Source organism: Nerophis ophidion, linkage group LG03 (assembly GCF_033978795.1).
Source record: "Nerophis ophidion isolate RoL-2023_Sa linkage group LG03, RoL_Noph_v1.0, whole genome shotgun sequence".
NCBI lineage: Eukaryota > Metazoa > Chordata > Actinopteri > Syngnathiformes > Syngnathidae > Nerophis > Nerophis ophidion.
Window position 1 is genome coordinate 83,129,476 of NC_084613.1, and position 19,432 is coordinate 83,148,907.

The 19,432-nt window shown below is 41.0% G+C and overlaps 1 protein-coding gene across 2 annotated transcripts in view; it reads left to right on the forward strand.

Moving 5' to 3' along the window:
* The window catches only part of nfat5a (nuclear factor of activated T cells 5a), a 90,163-nt gene that overhangs the window by 39,804 nt on the left and 30,927 nt on the right, over positions 1–19,432 (forward strand). The window lies entirely within an intron of this gene.

The window sequence follows — 19,432 nt, forward strand, 5'->3', positions numbered from 1 at the left end:
CTGGAGAAAGAAGCTTAGAAGATTATGTGGGTTGTTGTTCAGCATGTCTGTCTTGTGCATTGAGCACCCTTGCCAATATGGTCTTGGCTTCTAGTTCAATCAATCAATCAATCAATCAATCAATCAATGTTTACTTATATAGCCCTAAATCACTAGTGTCTCAAAGGGCTGCACAAACCACTACCACATCCTCGGTAGGCCCACATAAGGGCAAGGAAAACTCACACCCAGTGGGACGTCGGTGACAATGATGACTATGAGAACCTTGGAGAGGACGAAAGCAATGGATGTCGAGCGGGTCTAACATGATACTGTGAAAGTTAAATCCATATTGGATCCAACACAGTCACGAGAGTCCAGTCCAAAGCGGATCCAACACTACCCAACACAGCAGCGAGAGTCCCGTTCACAGCAGAGCCAGCAGGAAACCATCCCAAGCGGAGGCGGCTCAGCAGCGTAGAGATGTCCCCAGCCGATACACAGGCAAGCAGTACATGGCCCCCGGATCGGACCGGACCTCCTCCACAAGGGAGAGTGGGACAGAGGAGAAAAAGAAAAGAAACGGCAGATCAACTGGTCTAAAAAGGGAGTCTATTTAAAGGCTAGAGTATACAAATGAGTTTTAAGGTGAGACTTAAATGCTTCTACTGAGGTGGCATCTCGAACTGTTACCGGGAGGGCATTCCAGAGTACTGGAGCCCGAAATGAAAACGCTCTATAGCCCGGCTTTGGGAATCACTAATAAGCCGGAGTCCTTTGAAAGCAGATTTCTTGCCGGGACATATGGTACAATACAATCGGCAAGATAGGATGGAGTTAGACCGTGTAGTATTTTATACGTAAGTAGTAAAACCTTAAAGTCACATCTTAAGTGCACAGGAAGCCAGTGCAGGTGAGCCAGTACAGGTGTAATGTGATCAAACTTTCTTGTTCTTGTCAAAAGTCTAGCAGCCGCATTTTGTACCAACTGTAATCTTTTAATGCTAGACATGGGGAGACCCGAAAATAATACGTTACAGTAATCGAGACGAGACGTAACAAACGCATGGATAATGATCTCAGCGTCTTTAGTGGACAAAATGGAGCGAATTTTAGCGATATTACGGAGATGAAAGAAGGCTTTTTTAGTAACGCTTTTAATGTGTGACTCAAAGGAGAGAGTTGGGTCGAAGATAATACCCAGATTCTTTACCGTGTCGCCTTGTTTAATTGTTTGGTTGTCAAATGTTAGAGTTTTATTATTAAATAGAGGTCGGTGTCTAGCAGGACCGATAATCAGCATTTCCGTTTTTTTGGCGTTGAGTTGCAAAAAGTTAGCGGACATCCATTGTTTAATTTCATTAAGACACGCTTCCAACTGACTACAATCCGGCGTGTTGGTCAGCTTTAGGGGCATGTAGAGTTGGGTGTCATCAGCATAACAGTGAAAGCTAACACTGTAGTTGACCCTTTCTTATTCTTGAAAGTCAAGTGAGCTCCGTGTTTTTCAATTGTGTTATATGCTGTAATGATACATGACCCTAACATCTATTAACACACTAGTTTAGGAGTTGGATGCTCGTTAGCAGCATTTGTCCTTTTTGGCTTTAGCAATAAGGTCTCAAGGAGAGAAACCCTAGGAAAAACAAAAAGACGTGAAATAGCAGGTCAGTAGTTGATGATTCCACTTGCTGTCTAGTACCTGTCAATATATTAGAGCTGTGTGAGTAAAGTACGTAAACGTACAAAGGAGTGATACAAAGCCCAGACGCTGCAACAACAATAAGACGTTTTGATTGATGGCATTTTCACTTAATGTTGCTCAACTTTGACAGACATGTGCTAGTCCATTGCCTTAAAGGTCTTCACCGAACAAAATCTTTGTGGCTATATCACCAACACCCTAAAGTTATAGTGTTTGCTACAGTGCATTGAGCTGCATGAGAAATGTCAAGCCAGTGTCTGACTTAAGTGGGTCAAACTTTTGGGTTTAGTAGCAGTATTAGTAGGTGATGTAATGGTCAGAAAAATATTAGCACATGCAACACAGGATAGGTTAGGCCTTTTATAAAACTGAATAAAACTAATCATTACACCCCTATTAATTGTGTGTTGCTTTGATTAATTGTTTGAGTGTAACTAATAAAAAGTAGAGATTTCCGATAATATCGGACTGACGATATTTTCGGCTGATAAATGCTTTAAAATGTAATATCGGAAATTATTGGTATCGGTTTCAAAAAGTAAAATGTGCGACTTTTTAAAACGCCGCTGTTCGGCGTGGTACACGGTCTAGGGAGAATTACAGAGCGCCAATAAACCTTAAAGGCACTGCCTTTGCGTGCCGGCCCAATCACATAATATCTACGGCAGGGGTGCCCATTACGTCGATCGCGAGCTAACAGTTGACCGCGGGGGGTGTGTCAGTCGATCTCCAGCCAGGCTTTTAAAAAAAATAGACCTAAAAATTAGTGATCATCAATCTCCACCAAGACGTCACTTAAATGACATTCACGGTACCGGAGGGTCTTGTGAGATGACGCTGGCTGCTGCAAGATCATTATTATGAAAATATGACCGAGAGGAAGGCGAGAAACACTTTTTATTTCAACAGACTCTCGCGCCGTACCTTCCGTCAAAACTCTAAAGGCCGACTGCACATTTCCTATCTTCACAATAAAAGCCCTGCTTCATGCTGCCTGCGCTAACTAAATACAGAGTCTCGGAAAACTGGCGTGCACAAGCGATCCCTCAGAAAGCTGGCGTGCACATCACTTGTGCACGCCAGCTTTCCGAGACTCTTATTTTGTTAGCGCGGGCAGCATGAAGCAGGGCTTTTATTGTGAAGATAGGAAATGTGCAGTCGGCCTTTAGAGTTTTGACGGAAGGGACGGCGCGAAAGTCTGTTGAAATAAGTGTTTCTCGCCTTCCTCTGTCATTTTTTCATAATAATGAACTGGCAGCAGCCAGCGTCATCTCACAAGACCCTCGGGTGCCGTGAATGTCAATCAAGCAAGCTACGGAATTTGCCGCCAATGTTTTTCTTGTAAAGTTTATGGAAGCTGGATGAATTAGATGCCAAAAACCAACCACTTTCATGTGGTATTGTACAGAAAGGACCACTTTTTTTCTCCTCCATTTGAAAATGTGGGCGTTATCATCATTACTGTCTGATTCCAATCAATGCAAGTCATCAGAATAAGGTAATACACCAACTTATATTCTTGTCTTGGTGAAAGAAAGACATCTATATGTGTTACACATGCTTGTATTATCATTAAACACATTTAACTTGTTTACAAAAATGTCTCTTTCATAAATAAATAAATATAAATGATATATATAAATGAGGTAGATCCCCTCGAGTTGGTCAATTGAAAAGTAGCTCGCCTGCAGAAAAAGTGTGGGCACCCCTGATCTACGGCTTTTCACACGCACAAGTGAATGCAAGTCATACTTAGTCAACAGCCATACAGGTCACACTGAAGAACTGCTCTCTTCAAAGGAAGCTCCACCAACTTAATGGAGTCAATGATTCGAGTCTTTCGGTGCTCAGGTGGATCACAGTTATTGCAGCTTTGAAAATAATGTCAAACCACTCATTAATGGAAAAGGGTAAGATCAGTTTAAATGAAAATGCAATAACTATCTATCGTGCTTTACTCCTCATTCTAATAGGAAAAACAAGCTTCTATGAGCCAAAATGAGGTCTTTTAAGGAGAAAAGGGGCGCAAACTCGAGTGTACAGGAAGCCAATTACTTGCAGGTCAGCACGGCTTCTCCTCTGAATTGTACTTTTAATTTGCTCTTGTGCTTCTAATTCCATTTCACAGTTCACACTTCTATTTTTAGCAGCAAATGTGAGCGAAAACACTCAAGCGGTAGAGCCACGTTAATGAGTGGAAACACCGAGGGGCCTTTGACACAACACAAGTGGAAGAGCTCCTGCTTGAGCTCGAGCTTGATTTTCACTTGTCCATCGTATGCGATCGTCAATGTAGTCCAGGGGTGTCAAACTCAAATACAGAGTGGGCCAGAATTTAAAACTGAACAAAGCCGCGGGCCAAGGTTGAACGAAATAACTTTTTAATAGGGACCCAAACAAGTTTTGCATTGAATATTGAACAAGCAAGGCTTATATAACTTTATAGTAACATGCAAAATAGTTTCAAATAATAATAACAATAATTGAAAAATATCAATGGCATCCATCCATCCATTTTCTACCGCTTATTCCCTTTTTTGGGGTCGCGGGGGTCGCTGGCGCCTATCTCAGCTACAATCGGGCGGAAGGCGGGGTACACCCTGGACAAGTCGCCACCTCATCGCAGGGCCAACACAGATAGACAACATTCACACACTAGGGACCATTTAGTGTTGCCAATCAACCTATCCCTAAAATTTAAATAAAAATTGAATGCCTCTTTTCTGTTTGCAGCCTTCTGAGGTAAATATCTAAACTTTTTCCACAGACCAATAATACATTTGAAAGTAAAATAACATTAAGGAATGAATCAAAGATTCAAGCCTTGAAGTAGCAAGAGAAAGTGCATGAATAAAACGTTAATTATTGCTCAGTTTGCTACACTGATTTGCTTTAACAACGCTTATATAACTTAATAGTGCAAAATCAACTTTCAAAAAACAAACGAAAAAACATCACAGAAATAAAATTTAATGCCTCTCTTCTATTTGCAGCCTTCTGAGGTAAATATCAACATTAACTTTTTCCACAAACTAATAAATTTGAAAATAAAATAACAATGAGGTGGTCGGGGTTGGGGGCTGGCGGGGTTTGGTGGTAGCGGGGGTGTATATTGTAGCGTCCCGGAAGAGATAATGCTGCAAGGGAATCTAGGTATTTCTTCCTTTGTGTTTATGTTGTGTTTAGGTGCGGTTGTTCTCCCGAAATGTGTTTGTCATTCTTGTTTGCTGTGGGTTCACAATGTGGCGCATATTTGTAACGGTGTTATTGTTTATACGGCCACCCTCAGTGTGACCTGTATGGCGGTTGATCAAGTATGCGTTGCATTCACGTGTGCGTGTGTGCGTGTGCGTGTGTGTGTACAAGCCGCATATACTATGTGACTTGGCCGGCACGCTGTATGTACAGAGGAAAAACAGACGTAACGACAGGTTGTGGAGAACGCTAAAGGCAGTGCCTTTAAGGCACGACCCCAATATTGTGGTCCGGGGAGAAATCCTGGAGAATGGTTGCCCCGGGAGATTTTCGGGAGGGGCACTGAACTTCAGGAGTCTCCCGAGAAAATCAGGAGGGTTGGCAAGTAAGAGTATTAGTGGTGAATGCGGTGTGACAGCGGCGGGCCAGCTCTAATGTTAATTTGATATTGCCTCAATGGCCAAATGAAAGGGCCAAATTTGGCCCGCGGGCCAGAGTTTGACACCCATGATGTAGTCGTACGCCATGGCACTCACTAACTTGAAGTCAATGCTTGTAAAAAATGACCACACTTGTGATAAAAGCGTTAAAAAGCATTTTGAGTGGCAATCAGTATTATACTGATATATCAACAGTTAATTATGTGCATACCGATTTTAGGCTTTTTGCCTGTCATGGCTTCTACTAGGGCTGGGCTATATATCGATGTACGCAATATATCAAGGGTTTGTCTCTGTGCAATATAGAAAATGACCAAATCGTAATATTCGAGTATACGTTCTCACGCAGTTGCTTTTAGCTGCGGGCATTACACTACAGGCTTTTCCCACTCCTTCTTGTGTCTCCTTCTCACAGACAGCAAGCGCACAACTTTAAAACACGTCACATACTGTCACGTCATACGTCACATACGTATACGCCCTCTCGGAGCAGAGAGGTTAGCAGACTGGGTAAAGTTAGCTGTGACGCCAGCGAAGCCGTGCGATTGGTAATACGAGAGAAAGAAGGAAAAATTAATTCCCAAGAAAAACCGCAGGGGCTCCATCGTCTGCCGGTGGTTCGGCTTCAAGCGGGATTATGTCGAATAGACAACTTTGATTTTGTCAAGTGTGGGGCACAAGCGTTGCTACCAAAAGTAGCACTACTGCTAATATGTAGCATCATTTGAAAAGTCACCTGCTAATAACTTTAATAAATACAGTTTTGGTCAATTGAGTTAGTTGTGACTTCCTTCTCTGCATGAAAGTTTAAAATGCGGTATTAACAAGAATGTTTTAATGTAGACACATAGAATCATCATCCTGCTGCGATTATATGTATCAAGTGTTAATTCAAGGCTAAGGCAAAATATCGAGATATCTATTGTTTATCGCAATATAGCCTGAAAATATAGAGATATTAAAAGAAGTCCATATCGCCATGCACTACTATATCGTTGTTTTCAAGTATATGTTCTCACACAGTTGCGTTTAGCTGCAGGCATTACACTACAGACTTTTTTTTCACAATTTCTTGTCTCTCCTTCTCACAGAGACAAAAAACCAGCGCACCTTCTTACATACGTCACATACTGTCACGTCATACGCCCTGGCTGAGCAGAGAGGTAGCAGCATGGGTAACATTAGCTGTGATGCTAGCGGAGTGGTGCGTGTGGTAATACGAGAGAAAAAAAGTGCAAATCTGGTAACAAATGAAGGAATTAATACCTAAGAAAAACAGCACGTTTGACTTCAGGCGGGAAGATGTCAAACAAGTATGCCGGAAAAAGTTCGAGATGCCACCACAGTAGAAGCATTTAAGTCTCACCTTAAAACTCATTTGTATACTCTAGCCTTTAAATAGACTCCCTTTTTAGACCAGTTGATCCGCCGTTTCTTTTCTTTTTCTCCTATGTCCCACTCTCCCTTGTGGAGAGGGTCCGATCCGGTGGCCATGTACTGCTCACCTGTGTATCGGCTGGGGACATCTCTGCGCTGCTGATCCGCCTCCGCTTGGGATGGTTTCCTGCTGGCTCCGCTGTGAACGGGACTCTCGCTGCTGTGTTGGATCCGCTTTGGACTGGACTCTCGCGACTGTGTTGGATACAATATGGATTGAACTTTCACAGTATCATGTTAGACCCGCCTGACATCCATTGCTTTCCTCCTCTCCAAGGTTCTCATAGTCATCATTGTCACCGACGTCCCACTGGGTGTGAGTTTTCCTTGCCCTTATGTGGGCACTACCGAGGATGTCGTAGTGGTTTGTGCAGCCCTTTGAGACACTAGTGATTTAGGGCTATATAAGTAAACATTGATTGATTGATTGATATGCGGCAAAAGCGTTGCTACAAAATGTAGCACCTACTGCTAATTTGTAGCATCATTTGAAAAGTCACCCGCTAGAGAATGAAGAGTGCTTGAAACTCCGCGTGTCAACATTTCCAACAAAATGCCGAAGTAACCATTTCAAGATCAACACCGCATGAAAAAATTAGTCAACAACAGAAGGACATAATGTCCGCAGGAACCTACCACATAGCGAAGGACATAAACCATTTGATTTCATATTGTGCAGCTCATTTTTATTTGACGGTAGAAAATGGATGAACGGAATTATTGAAATATCTTTTGTGACATCATGCACAAAAATGCACTTTAATTTAGTGTTGTTTTGATATGTCATGTTCGTGACATCATGGACAAAAGTGCACTAATAGCTTGTTTTAAAATGTCTCTGAAAATCTTGCATTTTCTGTTTTGAAATTGCATTAATGTTTGTGCCACTGCTTAATAACTGTTTAATGAATACAGTTTTGGTAAAGTACTTAGTTGTGATTTCCCTCTCTGCATTAAAATGAGCATATATTAATGCAGTATGTGACAAGAATGTTTTAATGTACACACATAGAATCATCATACTGCTGGGATTATATGTATCAAGTGTCAATTCAAGGCTAAAGCAAAATATTGAAATATATACCGTGTATTGTGACATGATCTTAAAAATATTGAGATGTTAATAAAAGGCCATATCGCCCAGCCCTAGCTTCTACTGTAGATTGGTTTGATTGATTGATTGATACTTTTATTAGTAGATTTCACAGTACAGTACATATTCCGTACAATTGACCACTAAATGGTAACACCCGAATAAGTTTTTCAACTTGTTTAAGTCGGGGTAGGTAGGTAGATCAGTATTTTCTGACGGGGAATTTAAGCATCTAATAGCTGACATACAGTAGAAGGAAACATAAAATTAAAAAGATGAAAATAATCCAACAATAGGTATTTTTTTAAATGGTACACATTCTATCCAATTACCTCTAAATCTTTGTACAGTATGTTTCAATTCAGTCCAAGTTGCTAATGCAATAGTAAGGCAGTGTTAAAAAACAGAATTGTAAATGACTGGCACATACTATGGGTTGATATAGTTTTCAGGTTTCAGGCTGGTATGACTTTAGTGCCGGTCCAAATCCAACTTAATGTTGTTAAAGGAACTTTAAAACTCCTGACTAGAAAAGGCCATGTGACAAACATCGATCAGTTAGTTATTTTTTATTTGTTGTTGAATATCCCATGATGTTCTAAAATACTGTTTCAATGCCATATTTGAGCTGTACAGAACAAAAATCAATCAATCAATCAATGTTTATTTATATAGCCCTAAATCACAAATGTCCCAAAGGGCTGCACAAGCCACAACGACATCCTCGGTTCAGATCCCATATAAGGGCAAGGAAAAACTCACAACCAAGTGGGATGTCAATGTGAATGACTATGAGAAACCTTGGAGAGTACTACAGATGTGGGTGACCCCCCCACCCCCCCTCTAGGGGACACCACATGCAATGGACGTCAAGTGGGTCGAGCATAATATTGTGAAAGTCCAGTCCATAGTGGATCTAGCATAATAGTGTGAGTCCAGTCCATAGTGGGGCCAGCAGGAGACCATCCCGAGCGGAGACAGGTCGATTTCCCCACCCGACGCACATAGTGATGTGTGATATTACATTATATTCATATGTGGTAATACGGCAATAAAATATTTATTGTTTGTCGTAATCTAACATCTGGGCAGTGGCTAATGCATTCGAAGCCGGGGGGGGCTGTGACCTTGGGGAACATGCTTTTTTTTTAGCCGTAGCAGAATATGATGAAGCGTATGTAGCACTTGGCTTCTCTAGATCCACAGTGGGAGACTGGGAAAGACTGTACTGTTTCCTTTTAATGTTAATAAGTTTACATTTTTATGCAGAGGTGTACTTATAACAATTTTATATACACATTTTACTATTCCGTAACAGTGGGGGAGCGCAAAATACTTGATTTTTCTAAGGGTGAGGTAACAGAAAATAATTGTGAAGCACTGGGCGAATGTAACTTCATCAACAATGCTACTTTGTCGCATGAAACAACTTTACGGTTTACAACATTTCACAGACACCACAATAGATGTTAAATCAACAAGTGAAGAGAAATTGGTGCCCCCAATTTTTTTTTCTTATGGATTAAAAAAGTCAGACGGACCGAACAACGGTAAAGTGATCTGCATAACAATACTGCCAAAGAATCGTTGCTAGCGACTCAAACAAAAGTATTATTTTAACTTGAAGACACAGCATGAAGAATAGTGTTTAAACAATAGCGTTGCCTCAAAAACCACTAAGTGATGAAAATGAAGACACAGCAAACAAGCTTGATAGCCCAAGGTTCTTAACCTTGTTGGAGATACCGAACCCCACCAGTTTCATTTGCGTGTTCACTGAACTAGTGAAAAATCAAATGTTTTTATTTTTTTCAAATTCATTTTTTTCAAATTCAAGACAGTTATGTTTCTTTACTCGTGTACAAAATGAACCATGCATCATCACCTTGTTCAAAGAACAAAACCAACTCTATGCATAAACTCACAACAAATGACACACATGCAAATCAGTCTGACTTCTGCTGTTGCCGTATCCATAAAGAAGTTTGTATTTACACGATAAGTCGGGTGCGTCTAGACCTCTGCGGCGGAGGTTCCACTGAACCCATAGGGTTCGATCGAACCCAGGTTAAGAACCAGGCATCGTCTATGACAAGCAATTCCACCGACACCAAGGAATTACAGATGCCATTTCTAAATAAATGTATTGACCAGACCTAGTATTTACTGTCAAAGAACTGTTGTTGCCACAATATTTTACTTCGTCTTGTCCTTATTAATAAAATAAATGCTTCACAAAAAAAATGCGACAAGATAAGCAAAATAGGCATTCATTTCGGATGTTTGCGTCTATATACGGTGTTTGAGATGAATATTTGTCCATAATGCACAGCACTAGTTAACCTAATACCCATTTGGAAAGCATGTTTTAAAAACATCCTGCATCACATTTCATTGACACGTCCATTTGTGCCAATTTCTATGAACAGCTCCTTTGACAAACTAGTATTAAGTTAAAATTGATTTGACTACCACAGTTTTTACAATGTTTGATGTGTGCGAGAAATATAAACTTGTGAGGCCTAGACAGCATTTTGCTTTAGGGAGGTGTATAATTAGCAGTAATTAACCCTTTGTCTTAAAGGGCTCTTTGTCTGTTTTGTGGCTGGAGTGTTATGAGTTCAAGAACGCAATTAATAATCCAGTGGTTTGATGCAGAGATAAATCTTGCGCCGCATATTTCTCAAGTGCACCAAAAACATAGTCTTGTGAAGTCTTAATTCATCTGGCATCCCACTCCCCCACCCTAAACTAACCACAAAGCCAGCTGCAAAGTATTAAAATAGACCACTGACCTTGCCGTTCGACAAACTTTTTAAGCATGTGTATTATCAGTTGTGCATGTCTCGGACATCAGAAAATTTAATTATGTCTAGTTAGTCCACCTGTGTTCTATTGCTCTCTACCACCTTGACCTTAAGTTGCCAAATGTCTTGTGAACGCTAGAAAATACGATTAATAATTTGCATAATTAAAGGGGAACATTATCAGCAGACCTATGTAAGCGTCAATATATACCTTGATGTTGCAGAAAAAAGACCATATGTTTTTTTTTTTTAACCGATTTCCGAACTCTAAAAGGGTGAATTTGGCGATTTAAACGCCTTTCAATTGTTCGCCTGTCGGAGCAATGACCTTTCACCCGTGACGTCACATCGTGAAGCGACCCGCCATTTTCTCAAACACATTACACACACCAAGTCAAATCAGCTCTGTTATTTTCCGTTTTTTCGACTATTTTCCGGTACCTTGGAGACATCATGCCTCGTCGGTGTGTTGTCGGAGGGTGTAACAACACGAACAGAGACGGATTCAAGTTGCAACAGTGGTCAAAAGATGCGAAAGTCCCTAGTTTGTTCTGCACTCTGTACCGACGACAGCTATGCTACGACTGTGGCACAGAGATGGCAAGAATGTGTGGATATCCTGCGACACTCAAAGCAGATGCATTCCCAACGATAAAGTCAACGAAATCACAAAGGTGAGTTTTGTTGATGTTATTGACTTATGTGGAGTGCTAATCAAACATATTTGATCACGGCATGACTGCAAGCTAATCGATGCTAACATGCTATTTAGGCTAGCTGTATGTACATATTGCATCATTATGCCTCATTTGTAGCTATATTTGCATCCAGCCTTTCCCTCCACCCACATTTAATGCCAAACAAACACATACCAATCGTTGGTTTGAAGGCGGTCGCTGAATTCGTCCGCGCTTCCTCCCGTGCCGCGGTCTGTCGTGATATGGCTCAAAAGCTTCTGTTTCTCCTTTAATTTTGTTTTCGGTACATGCGTCCACACTCCAACCATCCGTTTCAATACATGCATAATCTGTTGAATCGCTTACGCTGCTGAAATCCGAGTCTGAATCCGAGCTACTATGCTAGACCTTTCTGCGCTATCCGCCATGTTTGTTTCTGGTGGCTTCACGCAGTGACGTCACAGGACACTAGACGGGTGGGTATAGCGATGGTTAAAATCAGGCACTTTGAAGCCGATTTTCGGGATATTGCGTGATGGGTAAAATTTTGAGAAAAACTTTGAAAAATAAAATAAGCCACTGGGAACTGATTTTTATTGGTTTTAACCAGGGGTGGGCTTTACGTCGATCGCGATCGACTGGTCGATCTCGGAGGGTGTGTCAGTCGATCTCAAGCCAGGCATAAAAAAATAGACATAAAAATGAGCAATCATCAATCATACCAAGACTTCACTTTCGTCAGTTGTTTGACATTCTCGGCACCCGAGGATCTTGTGAGATGACGCTGGCTGCTGCGAGCTCATATTTAAGAAAAAAATCACTAACAGGGCGGACGCAGAGAAACACATTTTATTTCTAGAGACTCCGTACCTACTGTCAAAACTCTAAAGACCGACTGCACAGTTCCTGTCTTCACCATAAAAGACCTGTTTCATCCTGCCTGTGCTAACAAAATAAGAGTCTCAGAAAGCTAGCGTGCACAAGCTAGCAAGCTACGGAGTTTGATGCCAATGTATTTCTCCCCCGCCCTCAGCGACCGCTTTCTCACTTGCTTGCCCACCCGCACACTCACTGACGTCACTCACCTGCTGCCAGACATTAAAGGGCCACACACATATGCTACTCTCATAACAAAGTGTTTAAAAACAAGTATGCAAGTTGGACAAATGAGATGCCAAATCCAACCACTTTCATGTGGTATTGGACAGAAAGGAGGACTTTTTTTTTTCCTCCATTTGAAAATGCGGACGTTATCAGCACCACTGTCTAATTCCAATCAATGCAAGTCATCAGAATCAGGTAATACACCAACTTATATTCTTGTCTTCATGAAAGAAAGGAATCTATGTGTGTTAAACATGCTTGTATTATCATTAAACACCATTAACTTGTTAACAAAAATGTCTCTTTCATAAATAAATAAATTATAAATAGGAATGAGGTAGATCTCCTCGACTTGGTCAATTGAAAAGTAGCTCACCTGCAGAAAAAGTGTGAGCGCCCCTGGTTTTAACCATTCAGAAATCGTGATAATGTTCCCCTTTAAAACCGAGTAAACAATTGAAAAACAGACTTTCCTGTGTACCATGGTGATTTCCTCCTGACAATACATTTTTAATGTGCTTGTATTCTCTTGGCACGGGCTAGTGTGCAGTCAAGTGCCTCGCGCGCCATTCAAACCAGTGCAATTACACGGGTTAATCCAGTGTTGACACATCATATCGTATATCAACCGCACCGTTTCCGTGAACCAACTCGTAATATAGGTCAGATGCAGCAGCCCAAATTTAGTTAAAAGTGATTTGCAAGGTCCCGATTACGTCATGTAAAGGGAATGTGTATTGTACTGCTGCTGTTTTGGATATGCACACGGGGAATACGGGCTTAAGGCAGTCTAAATGCACAACACAGACTCCGAACCAATCACACACCCAAGGCTGTGAGTTGTTGTGAAGACTGAGGTCATGTACTATATGAGTTAGTAGGACTAGGTCCCAGTACAAAGAGTCACTTTCTTTACCCTATGAACAAAGATACCTTGTTGGCATTGCAAGGTTACGATGAAGATCATCTTTTGCCGGGAAATAAATTTGTTTTTGTGAGTTCAGTTGTCGCCATATTTGCAGAGTTGATTGATTATTGTTTTTGCCACTTTAAGCCCCATAAACCCAATGTCGTTTAGTTTTTGAGAACTGCAATTTCCTGCCAGTATTAGTGCCAAGCCCTCTGGACAGCACCTTGAAACTCTGAGAGGACTATCTTCTTAAGGCAGATTAGCCTGTGACGAACAATAATCAGGAGATGGTGTCTTGTTCTCTCTCCCACTTTCTGCATGTGTGTAAGGTCTTCATGTGAGCCGCAATGATTTCACCTTGTCCGTCCGTCAACAGTGTTACCGATGTCACCGACAAGATCATGTTTCTTGTCACTTTCAACATTCTGCTGGTGCTCAGTCATTGCTGGGTATCAGATGACTACTACACATGCCCGGCGCCACTGATGCACAGCTGAAATAGCCATGTTGATGCACCCCGTTCTCCTAGCAACCAGACTACCTAATCGCTTATGTATGCCAACAAGTGGGGTTTATTCTAGGGACAGAGTGGCGCTGCTTGGTAATAGGCTTCTAGGAATCACGTTGCTATCTGGTATCAAGACATGTCTTTCAGGGTTTCAGTCTTCATTGAACAATTTGTATTCATCCTGTCACGCCATTGTCAGTTTTATCATTAGAATGTGTTTGTAGATATCATATTACCAGGTCAAGCTATTCCAGAGCAAATTTTGTCTGTGGAACTTCCTTACTGGATGTAGTTGTCTGAAAATAAGCCAAGGCCAAACATCCTTGATAAGCTATCTGGTTAAAAGTTAGGCCCTTTGTTTCACAATTGTGTAAACTTGGATGCATTAAAGCATTGGTGTCAAACTCAAATACAGAGTGGGCCAAAATTTTAAACTGAGCAAGGTTGAACAAATTAACCTTTTAATAGGGACCCAAACAAGTTTTGCATTGAATATTGAACAGGCGAGATTTATATAACTTTATAGTGACATGCAAAATCGAGTTTCAAATAATGCTAATTTAAATATAGCAATGGCATATCAAATCAAATTTAAATAAAAATTGAATGCCTTCTTTTCTATTTGCAGCCTTCTCAGGTAAATATCAAAATAAACCTTTCCCACAGGCTAATAATACATTTTTGTATTGTAGCGTCCAGGAAGAGGTAGTGCTGCAAGGGGTTCTGTGTATTTGTTCTGTTGTGTTACAGTGCGGATGTTCTCCCGAAATTTGCTTGTCATTCTCGTTTAGTGTCTGTTCACAGTGTGGCACATATTTGTAACAGTCTTAAAGTTGTTTATACAGCCACCCTCAGTGTGACCTGTATGGCTGTTGACCAAGCTTGCATTGCGTTAGCGTGTGTGTGTGTGTAAAAGCCACATATATCATGTGACTAGGCCGGGACGCTGTTTCAACGTAGGAAAAGCGGACGTGACGAAAGCTTTTAGAGGACGCTTGAGGCAGTCGCCCCCAATATTGTTGTCCAGGTGGGAATCGGGAGAAATTTGGGAGAATGGTTACCCCCCTGTGATTTTCGTGAGGGGCACTGAAATTTGGGAGTCTTCCTTGGAAAATCAGAGGGGGGGGCTTAGCAAGTATGAGTATTAACGGTGAATGCAGTGTTACAGCGACACCGCCGCTGTATAATACCGGCGGGCCAGCTCTAATGCTAATTTGATATTGCCTCAAGGGCAAATTTGGCCCGCGGGCCAGAGTTTGACACCCATGCATTAAAGGCCTACTGAAAGCCACTACTACCGACCACGCAGTTTATAGTTTATATATCAATGATGAAATATTAACATTGCAACACATGCCAATACGGCCTTTTTAGTTTACTAAATTGCAATTTTAAATTTCCCGCGAGTTTCTTGTTGAAAACGTCGCGGAATGATGACGCGTACGCGTGACGTCACTGGCTGTCAGGAAATATTAGCTGCTGCACCACTCGCGGCTATAGTGGATCTAACATAATAGAGTCCAGTCCATAGTAGATCTAACATAATAGTGAGACAGTCCTGTCCATAGTGGATCTAACATAATAGTGAGACAGTCCTGTCCATAGTGGATCTAACATAATAGTGAGAGTTAGTCCATAGTGGATCTAACATATTAGTGTGAGAGTCCAGTCCATAGTGGATCTAACATAATAGTGTGAGAGTCCAGTCCATAGTGGATCTAACATAATAGTGAGAGTTAGTCCATAGTGGATCTAACATAATAGTGTGAGAGTCCAGTCCATAGTGGATCTAACATAATAGTGTGAGTTAGTCCATAGTGGATCTAACATATTAGTGTGAGAGTCCAGTCCATAGTGGATCTAACATAATAGTGTGAGAGTCCAGTCCATAGTGGATCCAACATAATAGTGTGAGTTAGTCCATAGTGGATCTAACGTATTAGTGTGAGAGTCCAGTCCATAGTAGATCTAACATAATAGTGAGACAGTCCTGTCCATAGTGGATCTAACATAATAGTGAGAGTTAGTCCATAGTGGATCTAACATATTAGTGTGAGAGTCCAGGCCATAGTGGATCTAACATAATAGTGTGAGAGTCCAGTCCATAGTGGATCTAACATAATAGTGAGAGTTAGTCCATAGTGGATCTAACATAATAGTGTGAGAGTCCAGTCCATAGTGGATCTAACATAATAGTGTGAGTTAGTCCATAGTGGATCTAACATATTAGTGTGAGAGTCCAGTCCATAGTGGATCTAACATAATAGTGTGAGAGTCCAGTCCATAGTGGATCTAACATAATAGTGTGAGTTAGTCCATAGTGGATCTAACGTATTAGTGTGAGAGTCCAGTCCATAGTGGATCTAACATAATAGTGTGAGAGTCCAATCCATAGTGGATCTAACATAATAGTGTGAGAGTCCAATCCATAGTGGATCTAACATAATAGTGTGAGAGTCCAGTCCATAGTGGATCTAACATAATAGTGTGAGAGTTCAGTCCATAGTGGATCTAACATAATAGTGTGAGAGTCCAGTCCATAGTGGATCTAACATAATAGTGATAGTCCAGTCCATAGTGGATCTAACATAATAGTAAATGATAAATGGGTTGTACTTGTACAGTGAGAGTTATAATAGAATAACGTCTTAAAATAAATTGGTAGAATTCAAGGGAAAATGGGTACCAAAAAATGAAAAAGTGCTGATTTTAACACAAACATTCCACAATTAATGTGCCCGTTTTGTTGAGGGTTGTGCAAAGATTGCAGTGTGTCATGTGAAAAGTGCAGACATTGTGTGTGATTATGTTGAGGTACTATCGCTAGTCTGATCATTTGTAGTGGAAGCAGAAAATGCTATATATAGCTTTTATCTTTTTCTCGAGAGGCCTTTTTGCTTTCTCCTTTCCCTGCTTATCTCGTCATGCATGTGAAGACGCCGTCTTAGTGTCACAATTTAGCGACAGCCATTCGAAAATATTGTAACGTTCCATGTCCATGTCTTTGAAGTCCAGCCCCCCAATCAAAGCCATTCTAGCCCTGCAGCCAACTGCTATACCGCCAACGATTTCATTACAGCACGTCGCCTAAATGTTATAACACAACATGAACGAGCACAATATTAAGCAATGGCTTTGTTTACTATAGGGTTATATGGTATACCGGTACTAATCACATGCTGCGGTATTAAGGAATTAAAAACGGTACTATAGTGCTTTTGGTAAATACCAGTACTTTTTATTTTATTTTTCATCAACATTAAATGTTGTGCACCCTGGTGACAATGCTGGCATACAAGCCGCAGCGCATGTTAGTCAACACATGCACACACACAGCACTCGCTATCAGAAACAGTGTGAAGCAAGAAGGAGAATGGATGTATTTTGGCTTTAAACCTAACGATAAAGGTGGAACTGTAAACCTAGTAGTGTTTTAGCTACTTCTAAATCACTAATCCTGGCCTCCAAGGCGACAAAGTAAGTTTATTACAAGTATCATTCCTGCAGGACGAGGAATAGCTGAACACACCATAGGAGCATACAATAGCTAACTGCTAACAGCAAGCTGGCGTTCCTGACTGTGAACAAAATGGTTGGTCTACACCAGGGGCGCTCACACTTTTTCTGCAGGCGAGCTACTTTTCAATTGACCAGGTCGAGGAGATCTACTTCATTCCTATTTATAATTTATATTTATTTATTTATGAAAGAGACATTTTTGTTAACAAGTTAATGGTGTTTAATGATAATACAAGCATGTTTAACACACATAGATTCCTTTCTTTCATGAAGACAAGAATATAAGTTGGTGTATTACCTGATTCTGATGACTTGCATTGATTGGAATTAGACAGTGGTGCTGATAACGTCCGCATTTTCAAATGGAGGAAAAAAAAAGTCCTCCTTTCTGTCCAATACCACATGAAAGTGGTTGGTTTTTGCATCTCATTTGTCCAACTTGCATACTCGTTTTCAAACACTTTGTTATGAGAGTAGCATATGTGTGTGGCCCTTTAATGTCTGGCAGCAGGTGAGTGACGTCAGTGACTGTTCGGGTGGGCAAGCAAGTGAGAAAGCGGTCGCTGAGGGCGGGGGAGAAATACATTGGCATCAAACTCCGTAGCTTGCCAGCTTGTGCACGCTAGCTTTCTGAGACTCTTATTTTGTTAGCACAGGCAGGATGAAACAGGTATTTTATGGTGAAGACAGGAACTGTGCAGTCGGTCTTTAGAGTTTTGACAGTAGGTACGGAGTCTCTAGAAATAAAATGTGTTTCTCTGCGTCCGCCCTGTTAGTGATTTTTTTTCTTAAATATGAGCTCGCAGCAGCCAGCGTCATCTCACAAGATCCTCGGGTGCCGAGAATGTCAAACAACTGACGAAAGTGAAGTCTTGGTATGATTGATGATTGCTCATTTTTATGTCTATTTTTTAATGCCTGGCTTGAGATCGACTGACACACCCGCCGAGATCGACCAGTCGACGTAATGCCCACCCCTGGTCTACACCGATATCGATTGCAACGATTTCCAGTACAAGAACTGTATCCAGTTGATACTACAACCATTACATTGATATTTTTTTAACATCACAAAACCTTTTTTTCCCCTTTTTATTATGTTTATAAGCTCAGGAAATACGTCTCTGAACTCCAGCAATTAGGAGTGACAGATTGTTTGGTAAACGTATAGCATGTTCTATATCTTATTGTTTAATATGTTACGTTAACATACCAGGCACGTTCTCAGTTGGTTATTTATGTGTCATATACCGTACACTTATTCAGCCTGTTGTTCACTATTCTTTATTTATTTAGAATTGCCTTTCAAATGTCTATTCTTGGTGTTGGGTTTTATCGAATAAATTTCCCCCAAAAATGTGACTTATACTCCAGTGTTTTTTTTCCCTTCTTTATTATGCATTTTCGGCAGGTGCGACTTATACTGCGAAAAATATGGTACTCGAATATCACGATATAGTCATTTTCTATATCGCACAGAGACAAACCCGCGATATATCGACTATATCGATATATCGCCCAGCCCAATCTTCAACACATTATTCCCACAGTACATTTCCACCCACAGTAGAGATCTTTGTGAATTAAAGGATTAAAAAACGGATGCAAAGCAGCGTTTAAGGAGTTGTGCAAAAACAAAAATCACTTCAAACGGGGCCATGTCATTATTATTCTTCTCTGTGCTTGTCCTGAAGGTTTGAAGGAGGAGGAGGGCTGTCACAATCAAACACAAGCCCCATCTAAGCATCCACTTGACTGTGACGTACAGCAGCCTTAAACTAAAAATGTTGTCCCCATATGTAAAGATTTACTTTCAATACCTCACCCAGCTCAGTGCAATCTTCAAAACTGAAAGTGTTGAGAAGAAACACAGCAACATTTCTCACAAAAACGATTTGGGTCAAATGAGCACATTCCTAGCAATCCCATAAGAATGGAAGCTGTTGTAGCTGCAAAGAAAAGATTTGCAGTTCCTGTAGGTGTCATGGTCGTGATTCCCTTTTGTCCTCAGTTTTAGTGTTTCACTCGGACTCCCTCATTGCCCCAACACTTTTACAA